The sequence below is a fragment of the Trichogramma pretiosum genome, unplaced genomic scaffold, assembly GCF_000599845.2.
Source record: "Trichogramma pretiosum strain Unisexual culture from Peru unplaced genomic scaffold, Tpre_2.0 scaffold51, whole genome shotgun sequence".
NCBI classification, from domain to species: Eukaryota; Metazoa; Arthropoda; class Insecta; order Hymenoptera; family Trichogrammatidae; genus Trichogramma; species Trichogramma pretiosum.
In genome coordinates, this window is record NW_019641226.1 from 1,223,298 (window position 1) to 1,243,559 (window position 20,262).

General features: G+C 45.3%; 1 protein-coding gene across 2 annotated transcripts in view; it reads right to left on the reverse strand.

Moving 5' to 3' along the window:
• Positions 1–20,262, reverse strand: part of LOC106660426 (leishmanolysin-like peptidase) — a 105,737-nt gene that overhangs the window by 67,116 nt on the left and 18,359 nt on the right. The window lies entirely within an intron of this gene.

Genomic DNA, 20,262 nt, shown 5'->3' on the forward strand with positions numbered 1-20,262 from the left:
ATTCTTCATCTGTGTGCGCCTGCTTCGTGTCTGTTTCGCCTGCTCGCTCTGAATGCTCGCCCCAGCTCCAGACTATACGCTACACGCAGCGCAGCGGCTGCATTTGTTGCCTTTATAATTATTGTTTCCACGAATTCTATGGATACTTACGCCGGAATAACTGAATTTCACGCAAAGCTCGAGCTACGGTGTATACGACTCAATGACGCTACTCACCTGAAACACAAAAATAAATGTTTTTCGAATAAATATTTGCATTCGCAATGACGAAAAAATTACAGAAAAAAATAAAAACAACGTCGTAAAATATTCACGTTGCATAAGTGGACGTACTCTAGCTCACCTACACCAGATCGGAATTTACAACACTTTTTTCCGCACTCGTGCGCTAGGGGTATCCGCGAGAATTATGTAGCAAATATTTGATTACCCACGAGCAGACATTCGATCGCTCGGAACTCTCTGCTCGTATTTTATTTAGGGCGCCTGGAGTTCGACCTTTCAGAGGAGAGAAATTTAAAGGGAAGAGGCCAAAAAGTGTTGGGTTTCCAGCTCCTGCTATAATGGTAAATAAAATATCGAATAAATATCTCAATGAAGCATAGAATAAACACTTGCTTCGCTTAAAACATGGAGAGTATGTAAAAGCCCGAGCGTCCATTTTTCGAAAAAAAAGAAGCAAAAAAGCAATTCCAGCTATAGAGAAAATATCAAACAACCAGTAGAAAGCCGATAGAGAGATGTACAGAGATACGCGTTCATGAAAATGGGAAGATATGAAAGAAAAACTGCAGAGAAAAGCTCATAACTCGCCTCGCATGCACAAACGATATAAACGAGTGAGGGAGGGAGACGTGTGGGTTGAAAAAAAAAAAAAAAAATAACTGAGAAGCGAGAATGTCCTCTCGATCGTGCGTGCATGCACGTAGAATCGTTTATGATTCCAAAGTTCACCGACGAAGGGAAAAGTATTTAAATCTTGCCGAGAGGAGAAAAAAAAGCGAGTCTCTCTCTGCTCGTGCGCCACAGTGATGATCTTTCCGTTCGTGCTCGCGCTCGTAGCCGCTTCATATAACGTCAAGCCCTTCTCTCCGTTTCTCTCTTCGATACAAAAATTATGTAATAGAAGTAAAAAAAGTGACCTGGAATATACTCGGCTGGCTGCATAAGCATCTATGCAGTCGCATACGGTGACGAAATTTCATCGAATTTGCCGGAGCGAAAGTAAATTCCATCCAATTTCCGCGATCGAACGACCTCCCACGAGGCTGAAGAAAGAAAATCTCTAGAGCTTGCCGACGAGAGCAACAGCTGTCGAGCCATCTCAAAGGAGCCCCGAGTATAGCAAAGAAAGAAAGGAACACACACCTGACGCGCCTTCGAGCGCTGCCCTACTCCAACATACGTAAGGATTATGCAGGCGACTACCAGACTCACTGACGTGCTTTCGACTCGACTCGAATTTCTTTTTTCCCTAGACTTTTTATTTTCCGCTACTGCTGGATTTTTTCATCAACGAAGCTTCGAGTAAGACTTAGCACCCTGTGGCGAAATTGCCACTCCATGAAGCAAAGCCGAACTTTGAATTTTTGCCCAAATTAAGCGTATCTCGCTTGTCATTGATAGTGAAATTTAACGGGCATTTAATCATTCAAAAGAGCCAAAGCTACATTTAATATAATACCAACTATCTCCCCTCACTTTTGCTATTTTGCGCTCGCTTTCTCCCTCTCTCTCTTTCTCTTATAATATGAAAAATTTTCCGGTATGTGCACGCAGTAATAACTCATATACAAATGGAAACATCTGGCTTGCGCGAGATATCTCACATTCTCTCTCGCGCGCGCGCGCGTATAAGCTGGTGATGAAGTTTAATTTTATTCGAAATAAGCTGTGCTCAGTTAAACGTACACTTTTTCATATACTTTCTACTTTGTTACCTCGGAACTGCAGGAGGAAAAGTGAGAGAGAGAGAGAGAGAGAGAGAGGGGGGAGCAGAGCATTAAAATATTAGAGACATTTAATAATGAAGCAATTTCACGTGCGTATGTGTAATATTTACAACGTTTGGTAGGAGGCTCAGAAGTTGATTAAAATATTCTCAAATCCCTGCATTGAAATTTGAAATGGAGAGAAACAAAAGCGAGTCGAAGGATAATAATCCATTGAGGAACCAGCGAACAATTGCACAAGTTATACTTTGCCCGAGGCATTTCCATTTGTATGATATGCGCAAGAGGCAATTCATGCAGTCAATCGTCTTTGCAAACATACGTATACACAAGCTCGCCCGTATAAACACGCGTATACACAGGTACATAGTCATATTCAATAGAGTGCGGAGCAAGAGTCGCGCTCCGCAGTGCTTTCAAGAAAAATGGGCGAAATATCTACTCGGTTTGAATTGTATAAATGCAAAAGACAAGTCGTGTACAGTGCAGGGTACCTCATTAGCGACTTCAGCGCTTGCTGCTACTGCTGCTTTTTTTCATAATCAACTGCTCTGTCCGCGCGCGCGTAGCACACGTTAGCTCACCTTTTCTCTATTCAGCAAACAGCGTCTGTACCAGCAGTGCTGCTGCTGCTGCCACTGCTGCATTCTCTAGGCTTCGTTAAAGCCCTATATATACGCTCTACTTTATACTCTTCAAACTTTTCTCTCGCACTCGTTCTCTTAACGACGATCTCACTGTCTATGCGGCGCTATTCTTCTTTTATTTTCGGCTACTCCGGAAAACTAGCGTCGCTTTGTTTTTTTCTATTATACGAGCGCGTGAACTTTTCTCTGCGAAATTACTCTTCCATTACCCCTAGACATAGAGGGCGTCGTCTCCTAAAAAACGTCCTTTTTTCACTTCTATTCCGACTATTCGATAACGATTATTCGCCTCGATGCGCAGCGCTTCGTTTCTCGATAATAAAATATGAAAATTTTCGCCGAGCACTGCTGGCAAAGCTCGTCAAATATTTCAAGTCACTGCCTTTTTTTTTCTTTTTTAAAACAGACCGAGAGCAACGAAAATAAAACTTATTGCTTCGAGTATTTAATACGCTTTTGCTCTCATTACTTTTATTTTTTACGCTTCATATAGTGCAAATATCGAATGAAGCGTCTGCCCGAATTGTTTATTTAAGCCACGCGCTACTATATTTATAATTCAACGTTGTCGAATTCGCTCGCTAAAATATGCTAGACAGGTGAAAATTTCAGACTTCCTGTGGCTGGCGGCCTCATTCGAGTATCGAGTGCTCGAGCTTATTTTGAAAAATTCAGATCTCCGTGATTCGATAATACGGGCGTACATCGTTAATGCGAGACAATAGCTCTCTCTGTGCACATTATGTTCTACGTGCCGAATTGAGAGAGAAAATTACACATCGACAACAAAACCCATAAGTATCGTAATAGCGTGCGTCTGTACATGCGTCAGTCTCGTCGATTTCGTGCTTACATAAAAAAATATTCACTGCGCGGAAGATTTCGTCATTGCGCGCCGTCGACGCGGTGGCTGGAAAAAGTGATTTTGATAAAATTCCAGCCGTGAGGTTGCGCAGTGCTAGAAAAAAACAGCAGCCTCGAAAGCTGTGAAAAATCAATTGACACAGAGTCGCTGTGTTTTTTTCCGCGAAGCTCTACTGCCTAGTTGTTGCAGCCCTTTGATGATGCTCGCTCCGTTCAATCGAATCGAACTACAAAAATGAGAATCCGTAGCGCATATACGTACGTACACATCGGCGCTCGCACGCAGCAGACTTTGCTTCTGTCTATTCCGTTATTTTCCCCTCTTGCCTTTGTTTGCTTTTTTTTCAACGCTGTGTTGTTGGCTCGGTGCTACTGCGGTCTATACATATAAAACACACATTCACACACGCGTGCACACCCACACATAGACCAAAAAAAAAAAAAAAAAAAAGCCGCATAAAATGCGCTGACGCAGAGAAGGAAAGCACTACTCTTTCTCTACCCCTCTCTCGTTCTCGCTCTCTGTTTAGTGAGGCAAAATAAAGCCCAAGTTTTTATCTTGACCATCGATCGGACTTTTAGGAGGAAATGTATAAAAATGAAAACAAAGTGCGAAGGGAATATGCTAGGAGAAAATTCAGCCAACATTCGATTGCAATCCCGAATGCGAAGCGATTTTTTTTTCCTTATTTTCAAATGGATCAAACGGTAGAGGGTCGTTTTTTTCAAGCAGCACGAGTGATCAATGTTACAAAAAAAACCGCTTGTATATTTTAACTTTTTTTTCGCCGCACTCGGCAATCTTTCTCGGTGGAGAAGGGTCGAGTGTTGCATTTTTCCTTCGACATCGCGCCGACATCAAAGACTCTCGCCGCGAGTACGTACACAGGGCTGCGGACCCTTGATGATGTATAATGCGAGCCCGTGCGCGAGAAAAGAGTCGCCATAAGCGCGAAACCACTTCACAGAAGACCCGCGCGTTTACACTCTATGCGCGTCTTTCATTCACCTTCCTTTATTTTTGTCTTTATTTTATTTTCTCTTGCTCCATACAACAAAAAAATTGACAATTGCGACTATTCATAAAGGCGTTATTATAAGAAGAATGCGATATACTTTGTTGTTGGAAGCTCGAACCATCCCAATGAAGTAAATTGCCTCGAATATCAAGTGGAAAACGTTTGATTTTTCGATATCAACTTTGTCAGAGATGATAGATGAGCGAGAATACGGAAATTGTACAGAGTGCATCGATTACGTGCTGCACAAGCTGCTGCATGCGAGTATAAAGCCATGCGTAATATATAGTATACTAATAAACTTTTTCATGCTTATAATATCCACAATGTGCTCACGCAAGCCTCACCATCCAACTTTTTTTTTATGCTATTTATTTTACATCGCCGTAAAACGTCAGCCATAAGCCGAGCATTATATCCCCTGTTATAAGGGAGAAAAAAAGTTTGTCCACGAAAAAAAAAAAAAATATATAATAGATCCCATAGCGCGATACTGAACTTTTGCACTCCGTACAATAAATATCGATGAGAGCCCTACGATATACCGAGCTATTCACTTTCCTAATTAAAGCTTATCCAAGTCAGAAAATAAGAGCACGGAGCAATATCATAATTTTCTCTTTCTCTCTCTTTAACATGGCAATTACCTCTATCGCGTTGACTGTGCGGAAATAAATATGATGTGCAAGTGTATATGAATGCACATGGCAAGAATAACGAGAATCCAATATCATTACTGTCATCGCAAGCGCAAGGGTTAAAAAAGGGAGAAAGATAGAGATAGAGAGAGGGAGATAGGAATCGCTATATAGCGCAAGGATAAATTGACGCGCGTCGCTTTCCACCTGAAGAGTTGAGTAGTAAATACCCATCTACATGTATATATGTATATAGCTGCTGGTGCTGCTTGCGCGCGAAATAAAAGGGATTACCGGAGGAGGGTAGGAAAGGCAGGGGACGCCACTGTAGCTGCAAGCACATCGATCACAGTCTGATGCATACATATAGTAAGAAATCTTGCTGGTAGTAGTCGTGTCGCTGCTACACATGATGCTCAAAGCGTATTGCGCCTTTGCGCGTGTACGTGTATATAGTTTAGCTCTATACGAAGCTCACGCAAGCTTACACACTCTCGCGCAGTAGAGAACCTAGTGTCCCGAAGCTTTGCATATATACCCATAAGGATGGATCGCGCTTCATTTAACCGACGACCAAGTTCATGCATATAGGATATTAAACGCAAAGTTGTGTGCAGCTTTTTAACTAATTGAAGTGCGCGTTTTTGCGCCGCGATCTAGCGCAGCGAGAATATACATCCATAGGATCGATCGACGAATATTCGAAATTTCAATTTATAGTTTTCGATTAGCCAATAGAGCGTGGCGGTCAATGTATATATAGATAGCGGAATCTCTTGAAACTTCGATAAACGTTATTCGCAAACTCGAGCGCACACGCGTACGAGCGCATACATACATGTATATAGTCGAAGCTATAGCCAGTGGGAGGTCGGGGGCGAAGCTGGAATGAATCGGTCCGACATGGACCGCGCAGCAACAGCAGCAGCAGCAGCGGCTACATGTGGCTATATGTATGGCCTGGGAGGAGTGCAACATTGGAATTCAATCTACAAGAGCCATCAGAGCCGAATCCTCCGCAGTGAGCGAACGAGAGAGAGAGTTGCCAAGGTGGCAAACATCACCTAATTACAACGCGTCAAGAGCAGAGTCGGACGAGCTTCCTCCGTCTTTGTATACACATATAAAAGACCCTTCAGACGTCGGCGGACGCGGTAAGAACAAATCGAACTTTCCCGATCATTTCTTTTTCTTCTTGTCTTTGGCTGCACATCAGCGCACCGCAGAGACGAAGCCTTCATTCTCTCTCTCTCTCTCTCTCTTTCGCTCAGCTCGCGCTATCTCTCTCCCTTTTCCCGTTACCACTGCTCAAACATCGAGGAAAGTTCCGGCGTGGCGGGTTACTTACGAAAGCTAGAGTCGCGATGTGCATCGCAGTAGCAGCAGCAGCAGCAGCAGCAGCAGCAGCCGCAAGCACGAGTCAATAAACCGAGGGATCGCACGTGCAAACAATGAAACGGCGCAGACAAAAGAACGAATACTCGCTGAAACGGGCTAAGAAAAGGTCTTACACATAGGCTGTCAAGTCGCGCCCGAGGATTTGCCGGGAGGAAGCGCAGGCAAAAATACGCTGGGAAATCGCTTCGTATTTATATGCGGCGACCACCGCGCCGCGTATAATATTACGATCTGTATATAATACAGCTGGTATTACCGAGCTTTTGCGCGCGCGCATGTATAGCCTATATTATAGGGCTCGCTCTTCCCCGTCTGCACTGACACGCTTCAAGCCATACATAATAGCATTTTGAATTTTATGAAAACTCGAGCGATGACATGTTGGTTTTCCACTGCTATGTGTCTGTAGTGCGGCCGGATTATAAATGTATACGTGTGTGTGTGTGTATGTATGTGTGCGTGTGTGAGTGAGTGTGACGCGCGTACAAGAGCAAGAGAGAGCTGCAGATAGAAAGAGAGACAGAGCGAGTAGTGAACGATATTTCAATTTCCAATTTGATGCTTGCTACGTGCTTGGGTTATGAATAAATACATAGAGGTACAGAAAGAGAGAGAGAGAGAGAGAGAGAGAGAGAGAGAGGCAACTATAATACCGAGGACAGGTAACAGATTGCAATTGAAAGCTCCCTGCTGTGCATCGTATATATAGCTGCAGCTGCGTACGCTCCGAAATTATATACATCTAGGATATACAAAAGGAAAATTCGACGCTGGGTCATAGCTACGCAACGCACTATTTTCCTTTCTTTTCTGAGCTTTTCCATTAGCTAATGGCGATGAGGTGGGCGCGTTATCGCGTGACGCCGATGCCAGGCCAACCAGGCCAACCAGGTCTCTCCCTCCACAATGGCAGCAGCGCAGTGCCAAAAGCTCACGCTCGCAGCTTTCCACATTTAATTAACACATTTGTAATGGGTATCGCGAGCTCGACGTCGCAATTAGCAATGAATATAACAAATCGAGTGCACAACGCCGTCGAGCTTTATCGTGCAGGTGGCGAGGGCATTGACACGTTATGCGCGCCGCCACCGCCGTACGGCATATACCAAAGCAAATTAGAGACTTAGTGCGCCAGACATACGGATCTATATGTATAAGTGTGTTAATTGATGAAGGGAGCAGTTCTCTCTCTCTGTGTATGGATTATATCGAGTAATGGAGTACTGGCCTTCTAATTAACTTGGGCCGCAACGCAAGCCCCTCCCTCGTTGCGTGAGCGAGCCGATTCTCTGCCCATAATGCACTTGTACTTTGTACCGCTAGACTGCGAAATCGTGTGAGTTCACCTACTAGCGGTGTACCAGTCCAGTTTCTCGCTATCGACGACGTTATCTCGCTGTACGAGTCGGTAATTATTGACGAGCTCGCTAGCTGGCTGTACTTGGAGGCAAGAAAGCAGCTTTTTTACCTTTGACTTTTTTTTTGTCGTTGGACTCGAGAAGAGACTCGAGGAGGAAGGACGCGCTGAGCATCTTTTTAATTTTTCATTCTTCAATACACTTGCTCGCTGGGAAATAGCGAGTTGTGTATAACGCGCACCTCGTTGCGCTTCTGAACAGGAAGGACGTGCGAGCGGGCGCAAAAGTTTGTTAGCTACATCAAAGAGAGGTTAAAATGAACGAGCTCAGCCAGACGAGGTCAGTAATTGGAACAGTGCTAGCTGCTGCTGCTGCTACTACTGCTTCATCGTACTTTTCAGCGCACACTTGCACACACTAGCTCTCGACAGGGCCGGCACACAATCACATGTGTGCTGTAAAACAGCTACAGAACCAACTGCCAGTAGGCAGGGGGGTGGGAGCCAGAAACATACAACATGAAAAGGCAAAGAACAATGAGAAAGAACACGCGGAAGGCTTATGCCGGCCCGAAAGAGAAAAAGTTTTGCTGATTATACACTTGGTGAAAAGCTGGGAAAGAGAAGATAGAGTATGCTAGTGCAGCGCTGGCTAGCTATGGACTTTATCAGAGATTGTGCGCCGATTGCGTGGGCGTGGAGAAAAAGATATAGCTCTCTACAGAGTTTGGGTTACGGCCAGACACACAATGTGTAGAGAGAGTAAGAAAAAAAAACGACGCCCGCGTGTGTGTGCGCGCGCCTGTTTTTTTTTATCTTATAACCGAGAGCATTTTCCTCCCCTGCCGAGAGAAACTCGAACTTTTCTCATTGTCCCAAAAAAATGCAGAATGAAGCAAGAGAGAGAAAGATTCTCTCTCGTGCCATTCATCTTTTAGGCTGAATGCGAAAAGAGTCGCGAATTTTCAGAAGAGTGAAACTGTGCGCGCGACACGTAGTGTAGTTTATAGTACGGACGAAAAGAAAAATGCTAATTCAATTCGCATTTACGCGCAAGCGATTGTTTTCCTTTTTCGAGTCGTATTACAAAGTTAAATTTTAAACCCTACATCCAGGCTCAAGAAGAAGAAAAAATTTATTCATCGATTGTTTAAAGTATAACAGAAATATATTCTAGTCTTTGCAAATGTAAATATTCCCGCAGTGGCTCTATTAAAATTCATATAAATGAGCCTGCGACGAAACAAGTAGAAAAGTTTTCGTTTTTTTTTAAATTGACTTTTTTCTCCACTTTAGTAATTAAAGTTATCTAGTTATAGCAAGAGGTTTCCTCATTGATTTTAACGACAAATCGATATGAAAATTTTATTGCCAAGCGGATAAAAGTGGAAAGGAGCAAAAGAAGAAAAAGAAGAAGAAAAAAAAACACCGAATTGCGATAGGAAAAAAAGTGGAGAGGGAATATTGTATGATTGTAGGAGAGTTACGACGATTTAAGGCTGTCTCGAGGGCTCGTAAATGCCTCACGTGGCTGCAGAGAAAATACGTAAGATTCGCTCGAGCAATATCGGAGAAGCCGTAAACCCCTTTTCCTCAGCAATGTTTTGCCTGCCATTCTAAATTATGCGCCAAACGGCCCCTTGCTTATTTATTTCTTGCTGGAGCCTAACGTTATAATATATACGTGTATATATCTATGTGAGTGTGTGTGTATGTACACGTGGCCTCTTCTCGCTGAAATATATCGCTTAATACGCGGCGCGGAGGTCGTTTATACGTCGCGAGGCACTAAGTTGAATTTAATTGCGCCCGACTTCATATTTTCTCGTAATACCCGCCCTCTCTCGCAGACGGATCCTCGAGGCGCTCAAAAGAGTTGGCAATTTCGGCGCCTCCTCATCTAATGCCACCGACGACGTCGAGCGAGACGACGACGACGACGACGATATAGTCAGCTTTTTCAGTCGAACGTCATTTCCGAGACTTGGCCACCATGAGTCAAATTGATATCAGTACCGCGAGGACTGCATGTTTTCCTTGCCTGGGATACAGACTGCTGGCGGCGTTTTCCTTGGAAACTCTTCTATGCGAAGGAGCGAGTAATGAGTTATACGTGTCACATCGACAGCAGCAGCAGAGGTACGGAAAGAGAGAATTATACAAGTGGAATTAGCGAAGGAGGTGGAAGTTTTGCCAATACCTCTATCTAAACTTTACTTAGATTTAACCCGAGCCGCGGAGCGTCGGAACTTTTGTGTTGCGCTTCCTTCGGCTTTAATTCATTTAAACCCTACGCGCGCACCTCGCTCTACCTGAGCGATGCTCTACAAGTTTACTTTGCGTAAATCTTCAACAATAGCTAAAGTCTTAAGTTCGTTAAGCTACTGCGCTTTTTTTCCGTGTAATATCGATCAAAGGACACGAGCAAATTGTTGGAAGAGAGAGAAAAAAGTTGGACGGGCCAGCACGTGTAGCAGTGAAATTGGCTCGCGATTTAATGCCGATGAAGCAGGAGAAATAGTTGCGCGCGCGCGCGGCCAATAGCTTGCGGGCTTTTATTATACTGCGCTGCAGCGAAAGCTCGAAAAAATAAGTAAACGCGATCCAGGCAAGGCAAGGCAAGGCTCGCAACGAAAATGTAACCGTTAACGGGCTCAAACCGAACGACAACGTTGGAACTTAAACGGCTTTCGGGAGAGAGGCGGCAGCATATAAAGGAACAAAGCTACGTCGGAATTCTATACTCGCTCGTATTTCGATGGAGAACAGCGCCGGCATGTTCTCTCTCGGTTTTCTTCGCAGCGAGGCATTCAGCAGCAGCAGCAGCAGCAACAGTAGGCGGTATAGTATCTGAATTCTCAGCCCTCCGACTGAATTTTCAGCGGGGGTGCCTGGCAGCCAGCCTTCCTCGAGTACCTTTGTTTCCGCGAAATTCATTTAAAGCCACACATACACAGCGTAAGCCGCCGCCACCGCCGCCGTCTGTACTCGTGCTTCACGTTTGAAATAATTGAGACGAACTCATTAAATGTGTGCATTTACCTGTACGCGCGAACGAACGGCTGCTGGCAAGAACGTTAGATTTTAAACGGACTGGCATTTAATTTCGATCGAAGCTGTAGCGATAAAAAGGATGTAAAAAAGGATGTAAAAAACGATGCGAAAAATCGGCTCGTAGCTCTCGTTGGCATGGCATCGAAGCCTTGGCCTCGAGCGCATCGAGCGCAGCAGCGTCTGCTATTTATGCTATTTATTTTCACCCTTGCTGCGGAGGCATGTGCATAGCCTTTTTGGAATTCCCAGCACATTCGGCTTTTATTCGTATGCCCGGCGCACGAATTTCCTCTGCGTGCGCCGGTGTATAGCAGGTTATATCGCGTAAATGCGCTAGCAACGGGGCTCGAGCTATCAAGAGCATGACGGCGTGAACTTAACTTAAGCGAGCCAAGTTTTGATTTATGCAACTAATGCCTCGCGCGCGCAAGCAAGCAAGCCTCGGCCTTATAGGTATATGTGCCGTGGCTGCACGTACAGTATATAGTATATAGCAGGAGCCGAGAGACAAACAGTGGAGTGGCTCGAATCCTCGATAGACGCAAAACGGAGCGAATTTGTCCGGCGATTGGGCCAATCGCTCGTCGGTCCGCATACTCTCTGCATCTATGTATAAGAGAAGAGTAGCGAGCTGGCGACGACGAGCGCGATGAAAGAGGGAGAGTGCCAACTACGCTCGACAACTCCTTAATGAGATTGCTAGCTCCGCAACCAAAGGCGGCCCCCCCAAGGAAATTGAAAAGCGAGGCACGATTTTCCCAGTTTAGCAGCAGCAGCGACTCGCAGCTGGCCCAAGCCCGCACACACCAGCTATAGTTTCTCTCTCTTTGACTCGTAGTCCCGTGCCTGTTGCTTCTCGCGCTGCACTCGAGAAATATACATAAATCAAGAAATGATTCCTTTTCGTTTTGCCCGATTCTCCAGCGAACGAGTCACAATTACGACTTACAGAGCCTGCGAATATATTTGTACGATGTATAGTCAGGCAGTCTCGCGCTTTAATTGAGTTCGATTTGTCTCGACCCGATACGATTATATGCCGTGCGAAGCGTCGTGCGCCCGGCGCCGATATCTTCAATAATAAATAGTCCAATATATTATGAGCGACGAACGCAGACTGCGTCGGAGGCACAGACCCGCACGTTGTATTAATACTGCAGGAGTTCGCAGTTACACTTACTCTCCCACGCTAATTTATGACCACTCGAAGTAATGACGCTATAAATCGCCGAGCAATGCGACGTAATAATAAACATTATATACAATATCTAGCTATAACATTCAGTAAAACAGTCGAGCTACGTATCGGAAAAATCCATTGGAAGGGGGAATATTTATTCGTTAAATTATTTATTCGGCTGCAATTTTTCTCGGCTCTTCTCTCGGCTTTTCTCGTCGAACGCGCGCGCCGACGATTAATCACGCGGCAGCGGCCCGAGGAGCTTCCGCCGACTGCAGCCGAGCGCAGAAGATGCATCTAGCGCTCTTCCTTCCGCTCGTCTGTATGTGCCGTGGTACACGCGACGGAAAAAGCCTTCCGATAACGCTCTACAGCTGCCCGGCTACTTTTTCGTCGCGACGAGCACACGGCAGGACGAGGCAGGATAGTCTTGATATCGCTCGGCACGAATTAACGTACTGCAACAACACGTACGATACACTCGACGGTCAATTGTCGGAGCCGGTAAAATTTTGCCAAGGGGATGCGGCGATTGGAGCAGGCGCAAAGTGAGTTAAAAGGGAGGTCGAGCCGCGAGTGCGAGACATGTACGTACATCGATCGGATATTGCCGGACGAGTGCGCCTGCAATGTTGTAGCTAGGTAGGCGCGTGCGAGCGCGCGTACATGTACAAAAGCACGACACGCTGGGGAAATTGAGAGTCTGTACATGTGCGCCTGTGTAAAGGAATCGCGAGAGAGAGAGAGAGAGAGAGAGAGCTGCCAAGCCGAGAGCGCAAAATGGAAAATTTTCAAACATTTCACCTGCACACGTTGGAAAAGTAAATCGCAGGATACGCATCGGATTTTTTCCTCTGCCACAGGAAGGACTCTTTGATGCTGCTGAAGAACTGATAGTCCATGTGTGGCTGTATGTGAGAGCGAGCTTTACAGATAGGAGCTGGGACGGAGAAAATTGTGAACGTATGGATTCCCGAGCCTAATAAAATATACGCAAGTTCAAAAACAGTTTGATGAATCGTGCGTACCCGGAGAGTTGGCAATTCCCGTATCAGATTCGATGAAATATGTTTTTTCATTGTCCGACGTCTCGTAATTTCGACGCAATATTTTTTTACGATAAATAATCAGAATATTCAATGCGGCTGATTGATGTTCCTGAACGAACACATTTTTTTTTACAATAATTTATCGCAAAACCAATTAATCAATATTTTTATAGGCGCCATAGGTAATGGTAAAATTTCATTATAAAATGAAATCACAACTGTTTGAAATCAAGATTGTCAGAGAATGACAAAGCTGAACCAAATGTAAATATTACTTGATATATTTTTTTCCAACAGACAGTATGAAAGGAACACTTTTTTTTATAAAAATCGCAGTTGAGGTAAAAATCATATAGAGTCTGGCTTGGATCTCTATAATGAAAAGAAGAAAAAAGATATTACAATTTAGATTAATTCAATTTTTCTTTTCGAAATGCTTAGTACAAGGAATGAATTTGATATTCAAATGGTAAGTTGTTGAGACGTAGTTCAGTTCGAGTACGTCAATGTAGGTCAGAGTTGTCAATATGTCGATCGCTAAGGTCGATTTTCACCATGTCTTCATTCAAACGGACACGGAGAAATACCATTAACGAGTGTACAGTTGTTGCGCAGTGGAAATAATCGCTTTGCGCGACGCTCGAACTATATATACATATATATAGGTTGTGTGTTCTCGGCAAAAATCAACAATAACAAAAGCTAGATGTGCGCGCGAGTAAAAGCGCACGGAGCCGAGCTACAACACGCGGGCTTTTGTTATAACGTGAAAGAGAGAGAAAAAACACGGGATGGAGTCGGCGCACATAGGTACATGTAATGAGCGCGTAGAGAAGCTATATAGCTGTGTGGCAAACGTTCATGCTGCAACTCGTGCGCAGCTACAGGCGTGTAGTCGTACGTGTACGGCGCGGCATAATTAAGCGCCGCAGGGAGTCCTAAGCTCGCTACGTACGAGCCGCGCGAAAAAAAGCGAAAAACGTACACGTTTGTGCGCGACGCACTCGTGCACACGTTGGTAAAGCCCTCAAAGCTGCTAAAAATAGACGAAAGGGAGGAAAAAATTTGGGCCCCTTCCCCCGTATCGCAGCAGCGTTGTCAAATCCATTTAATCAATTTGACGTCACGTTGCCGTCGATAAAACTTGCAGCTATCGCTCGGAGCTGGCTGTAATTTCTCAGCTTGTAGGCGAAATTCGCGATGTTGCGTAAAATGCATGTAAATGTTTCGTTCATAATATAAATACACGTGCACGAAGGCGGGAGGAAGCACAGCGCGCTACGTGTATATGTGCGGGAGAAATACAGCCGAGTAGAGCAGAGAATGAAGGCGAAGCAGGGCAGCAGCAACGGCAACAGCAGCAGCAGCAGCAGCCGCCGCCGCCGTGGAGAAAGAGAAATTGCGCCGTAATCCATTTTATCACGGTAGAGCGCATATAAGATTATGCTAACCACCGGCAGAGTCGCTCTATGTATATATGCGTGCCGCGCGCACATGTGCATGTACTGTATGTACGTATATATGTATAAGCTCCCAGCAGCGGACGGGGTGCTGCTTTTGGATAAGCGATATTGTACGTTATGCATGTAGGATAGGTAAAAGCTCTGCCTCCGACAGTCGCCGGATGTAGCTTCTTCATAAAACCGAGCAGTTTATAGCCGCGTTGGAGCGTACATACGTGTACGCGAGAGAACGGAAAGAGAGAGAAAGAGAGAAAAGTGCAGCATAATGCACTCGAGCCTCCGCCTCGAGCTTACCTAGGTCAATCCCGCTGATTTATATTAGATGTATGGCCCAGCCAAGACCTTTGTAGCGCGCAGCTATGCAGTAGGAGTTATATCATGCTCTTTTTATTCGAGCAACGAGATTGCTGCTTTGCCAAAGAAAGCGAGAGAAGAGAGCGAGAAGCCACGTCGTCGGCGCGACTAATTGTAATGCAGCAGCCTCCCGGTTGAAACTCTAATTCTTATCAATTTACCGAAAGAGAAGATTTAGGGGCTCGAGCGACTCCAAAAGGAAGTTATGTATTCCGAATTCGTGATGATTCGAGGTATCATAAAGGTCGGGCTGCAGTCGGCCGGAGAAAGTTCGATCGGGCTCGATCTTTAGCTCTGATTGCTACGTGCGCTGCGGGACGGCCATAATTATACGAGTCGATCTCGAGGCGATAGCACGGGGATATACGTATAGTATGACGGAGCATTGTGCAACCTCTTGGATAAGAGAGATGCGAAAAAAGCATGATGTCACCCCGTCGGATCGCAGATTGCACGTTGCAAAGGAGAAGCGACTCGTCTTTTTACCGAGCTGCATAAGAAAGGATCGTGGGAGGTGAATAAATCCGTCGCCGACGAGTCAGACAGCTGCAGCGGAACGCGACTGGCTTAAATTCAGGTCGAATGACACGGAAAAGACAAGATAGCGCGCGCGAGTGCGAACAATGCCCCCGAATGCGCATATGCGAACATACACCCACAGCCACACACACACACAGCCCTCACACACTCAGACCCTAGTCGGAGAGCAAAGTTGGGCGAATTATTGGCCGTAGGAGAGATTAGTCCTGCTTTAAACTAGTCCGTGCGCCGCCCCATCGCCGTGCGCCAAGAGAAAGTTTGAATTCGCGCCCGGTAGTTCGCACTGGCAGTCGCCCTACGTAGCGCGTGCCTACTATCCTCCTATCCTCCTCGTGGCATTTGATTCATTTGTTTGCGGATGCACGACGTGCCCGTTTATACCTTCCAACACGCACACATACACACACACACACACACTTGCACGAAGACATGCACACGCGCGTATCTGCTGATGCGAGAGCTTGATAATGACAACTAATTCATTTGTGCCCGTGTCTCTTGTCGCTCGTATACACGCACGCGTCGACTGTCGAGCCAATTTTTCCTAGCATCGTCGAAGAGAAAATTGCGAAACGAACCGAACGTATAGCGAGTCAATTGCGTCATCGATGCGACTTTATAAATGTGGAGCAATTAATTGGCGTAAAAATGACAAAATTATCCTTATTTTTTTGCATCCTAATGCATTAAGGCATCCTGTGCAGCTTTATTATACATTACTAACTTTTTTACGAGTCCGTATCGTCTAATGCATGCAGTGAATGTCTATTATAGTGAGTCAGTTTATGGCTCATTGTATCGCAGGTGCTTAATGTACTTGGACGCGTGAGCAGTTGCGAGCGATTGATAATACTCCGGACTATATAATCGTCGATAAATCGTAATAAGCCACTTGCACAACGAGGCGCTCGGCACACACGCACGCACGCACGCACGCACACATTCACATAATCATGAAATATGCATTAATGCATGAAAATCGAACGATGGTCGCAGAAAATTGCAAGAAAAAAAGTGCTCATTTCAGTGCAGTCGACTGGCATTGGAGCGCCACCGAGCCAGTTGCGCGTATCGGAGTCTCGAGTTATCGATCACAGCTCAGCTGCAAAGTCTGCCTGTCTATGCCGCTCGCCTGCGCGCCTAAGTGAGTGTCTTTCTTCTTTCTCTCCCTTCCCGCGTACGTACTCGTGCGCTATGCGCTCCATTGTGTGCGCGAATGAAACATGCGTTGCACACGTACATATAGAGGCGTGTATATATGCAACACGGAAAATGTATCTGATAATTTGCTCTCCGGCGTATATATACCTGCATGCATCTCGCGAGTGATGAAATTTTTCGAGGAATAATGTAAGAATCGACACTTTTTTGCAGCCTCAGCAAGTGCATTGTAGATTTTCACGCGGAGTTTCGTTGATTTTGTAATGGCTAAACACGCGCCGCGGAGATTCGAGCTCGAGGTGGGAACTTTTTCGTGAGCTTTGTCAGATCCATGAAATTGATAAGAGCGCAATGAAAAAAAGCCGAAAGGCGCAGAACCTGTTGATCTATTACACACTTATAGCACTTAAGATTTGGAATTTAGCTTCTCTCCTCGCTTGAGCAACATAAAATTGCAAATTATAACGTTGAACTATTTACAGCGCTCGCGCGCATAGACAAAAAAGCACACAAACGACGATGTAAAAAATATCTATTTTAGCACATTAGGTATGAAAGTCTTGTCAAGTGTCAAGCGACTCTTATGTACATTGCGATTATCACCGAGCAACAACTCACGTAAAAAGCACGTGCACCTATATATACTTGCATGTAGATATGCATGTTCGCGTGAATAAAAGAACATCGCCAACTCACTCGGTGTACAAGCAAGTGTACCGAGCTAAAATACGTCTATTGCAACGGCAGAGGGACTCGAAAGAAAATAAAAAAGAAATATGTTGGTGCATCGCAAAAAATAAAAACTAAAATAAAATAAATAAATATAAATGATATATGATAAATATGGGAACGCAGAGCGATGATGATACGGAGCACTCATATACATATAACAGACTTTACATAAACATGTGCGTAGCGCATCGCGGATGCAAGTCGGCCGTTGATATATACAGGATATATCCAGCAGACGAGCTACATGCAACATCACGTTCAAAGGTGCTGCTGAGGGGGGTGAGATGAAACACCCGGAGGGACGTGTGCATGCGTGGGTGTCTGTATGTTGCGGGGGCGAAATGGCCTCCGGAATGGCGCGCATGTGTGCATGTATAGAGCCACATACATACATACATACATACATACATGCATGAAGCCCGGCTGCGGGAAGTATGCGAGACGCGCGCAACGAATACAGATCGGTATACTGCGCGAGACTGCCTAATGCGGCGCCCCCTGCCTCGGCTCAAATTTAACCTCGAGCCCTCTTTTTTCCTCAACAAAAATATATATTATGCGCTAGGCTGCTGGGACAGCAGTAATGACTCGGACATGGGGTGGCGAAAAATCATACGTGCCTCGGTGGCGCTGATCGTGCTGACGCGAGGCTTGCACCTGTCATACGTCGAGCGATGATCGTGCCGACGGCCAAACGACCGATCCGAAACAAATTACGTGCCTCGATGGCTACCAATCCAAAGTGTGGCTCGACCATCAGCTATCGTACGCAACGCCGCTTCGTTTCGAGCTAAAGCTTTAATGGAAAAATGTACATCTGCGAAAAAGAAAGAGATAGGAATATTTTCAAAGCAGCTAGCTTCGTGTGTACCCGATGTACAGGCTCCCACGCGCGTTCGGTGCAGATTAAGAGGAGAAAAGCGAGCAGCCATAGAAACAAAAAAGCGTCCGCGGGGAGCGAGTCAAACGTTTAATCTTAACGAGGCATCTATGCCCTCCTGTCCCCCCGTAAGCTCGAGGGGGGGCCTCGGCTGCAGCTGCGGAAGAAAAGAAACGAGCTCGAGAGCCGCCGGCGAGTATAAAGAGTCGCTCGCGTTCTGGATGATGGATCGCGCGTGCGAGGATCCTCCTGACCGTCAGCTCTCGGGCTTTTCATTTTCCACGTGCTGCTGCTGCTGCAACGACGACGTCTTTCCCGAGTGGCCTGGGATATATCTCGCTCTGAAATGGAAAAGACGCGGCGACGTTTTATTAAGTCACCAACGGGAATTCATCCGAATGGGCACTTTTTCTCTCCCTCTCTCTCACTTTTTTTCTTATTCGCGAAAATTGTTGAAAAACTCGAGCTTCTGTAAGGAGGAAAATTTCTTTTTTAAAAGGAAAAATTCTTCAACTTTCTGGCGCAAAAGTAAAAGTTCAGATTCGCCCATAAATCTCCATTTTGAATTTTTAATTTTCTCCGTAAAACATGCCAAGACGAGATATATCTCGTGTTTGCTATTTCCATGTGCTATATAATAATAATAATAATAATAATAATAATAATAATAATAATAATAATGTTATACAGACGTGTATGTGTGGATGTGTGTGTGTGTGTATAAGGTACGTCGTTTGAACGAGATATACGTATCTCGGGTTACCGCGCCAGAGGCTTAAATGCCAGAAAATCGAGTATAACATCTAGCCCGTAGGAGCACACACACAATCGCTCAATTTTCCAATCGACAAAACATTCGCGCGTTTCGTTTTACTCTTTCCATTCCCTGGGAGCGCACAAAAAATGACAAACAGCAGTAGAGTCTCACACGCGACGCCAAATAGCTTTGTGATATTCGAGCTTTTTCTCTCTTTTTCTCTCTCTCTATTCCGACGGTAACGGCAGTAGCAGCAGCAGCAGCAGCAGCTAGCGTGCCACGATATATTTTCTCTAATGTACAATCGATACGAGGTGATAGACTTTTTTTGTTGTAAATTTCGCGACGCAAAGGTAGTAGCCATCGAGTACAAAATGCGCCAACGTATCTAACATTGGCTATTTACGATCGTTAACTCTGCTCTTCCAGATAGAAACGATGCAGCTGTATAGGGTATACGGTAGGAGACTTTCTGCAGCTAGCCGTGCTGTTGCTCATGCATCGATGAATAAGTAAACGAAGCGACTGCCTCAAATGCATCTGATACTAAGATCTGAAACTCGTCTGTAATCACGCCGAGGGCACTAATTGCAACTTGAGGCTACAGAGGCTTCGTGTCGCGCTGCCAGCAGCAGCAGCTATATGTGGCGCAAAGACGCGAAGCACGCAGTATCTAGCACTACCGCCAATGCATTATCGATAATTTCGAGGAATTTGCTCAAGTCATTAAGCAAATATCACTGCTGCAACTGCTTTTCGTCTTATGTACTGTTCCTAGCCAACTGCCAAGGTAGTACTCGCAAGAGAGAGAGAGAGAGGCGGTTTATACGTATTACGTGCACAAAGTGGAAAGCCATCTCCATCTCGCTCTCTCGCTGAGTAGCTGCGAGTGTAACTTTGTTATAGGAAACTGTCAAGTTCTAAGTTGTAATAAACTTAGAGGCTTGCGTGATGTGCGTGTGTCGGAGCTGCTTACATGTATAAGTGTACATGTGTGTGTGTGTGTGTGTGTATGTGTGCGTGTGTATACGCAGGCGAAGCTTTTCCAAGTAAATTGAAAGCGAACGTGCGCAGCGCCGACGCATATGTGCCGCTACGAGCTGGGAGCCTTGCTCGAGCAACACTCGACATTAAGCTCGCGCAAGCAAGACGAAGAAGCTCCGGCATAATCTGCAAGCAAGATTGCCTTTTCCGTTTTGTTTCTCGCGACGAGCCTC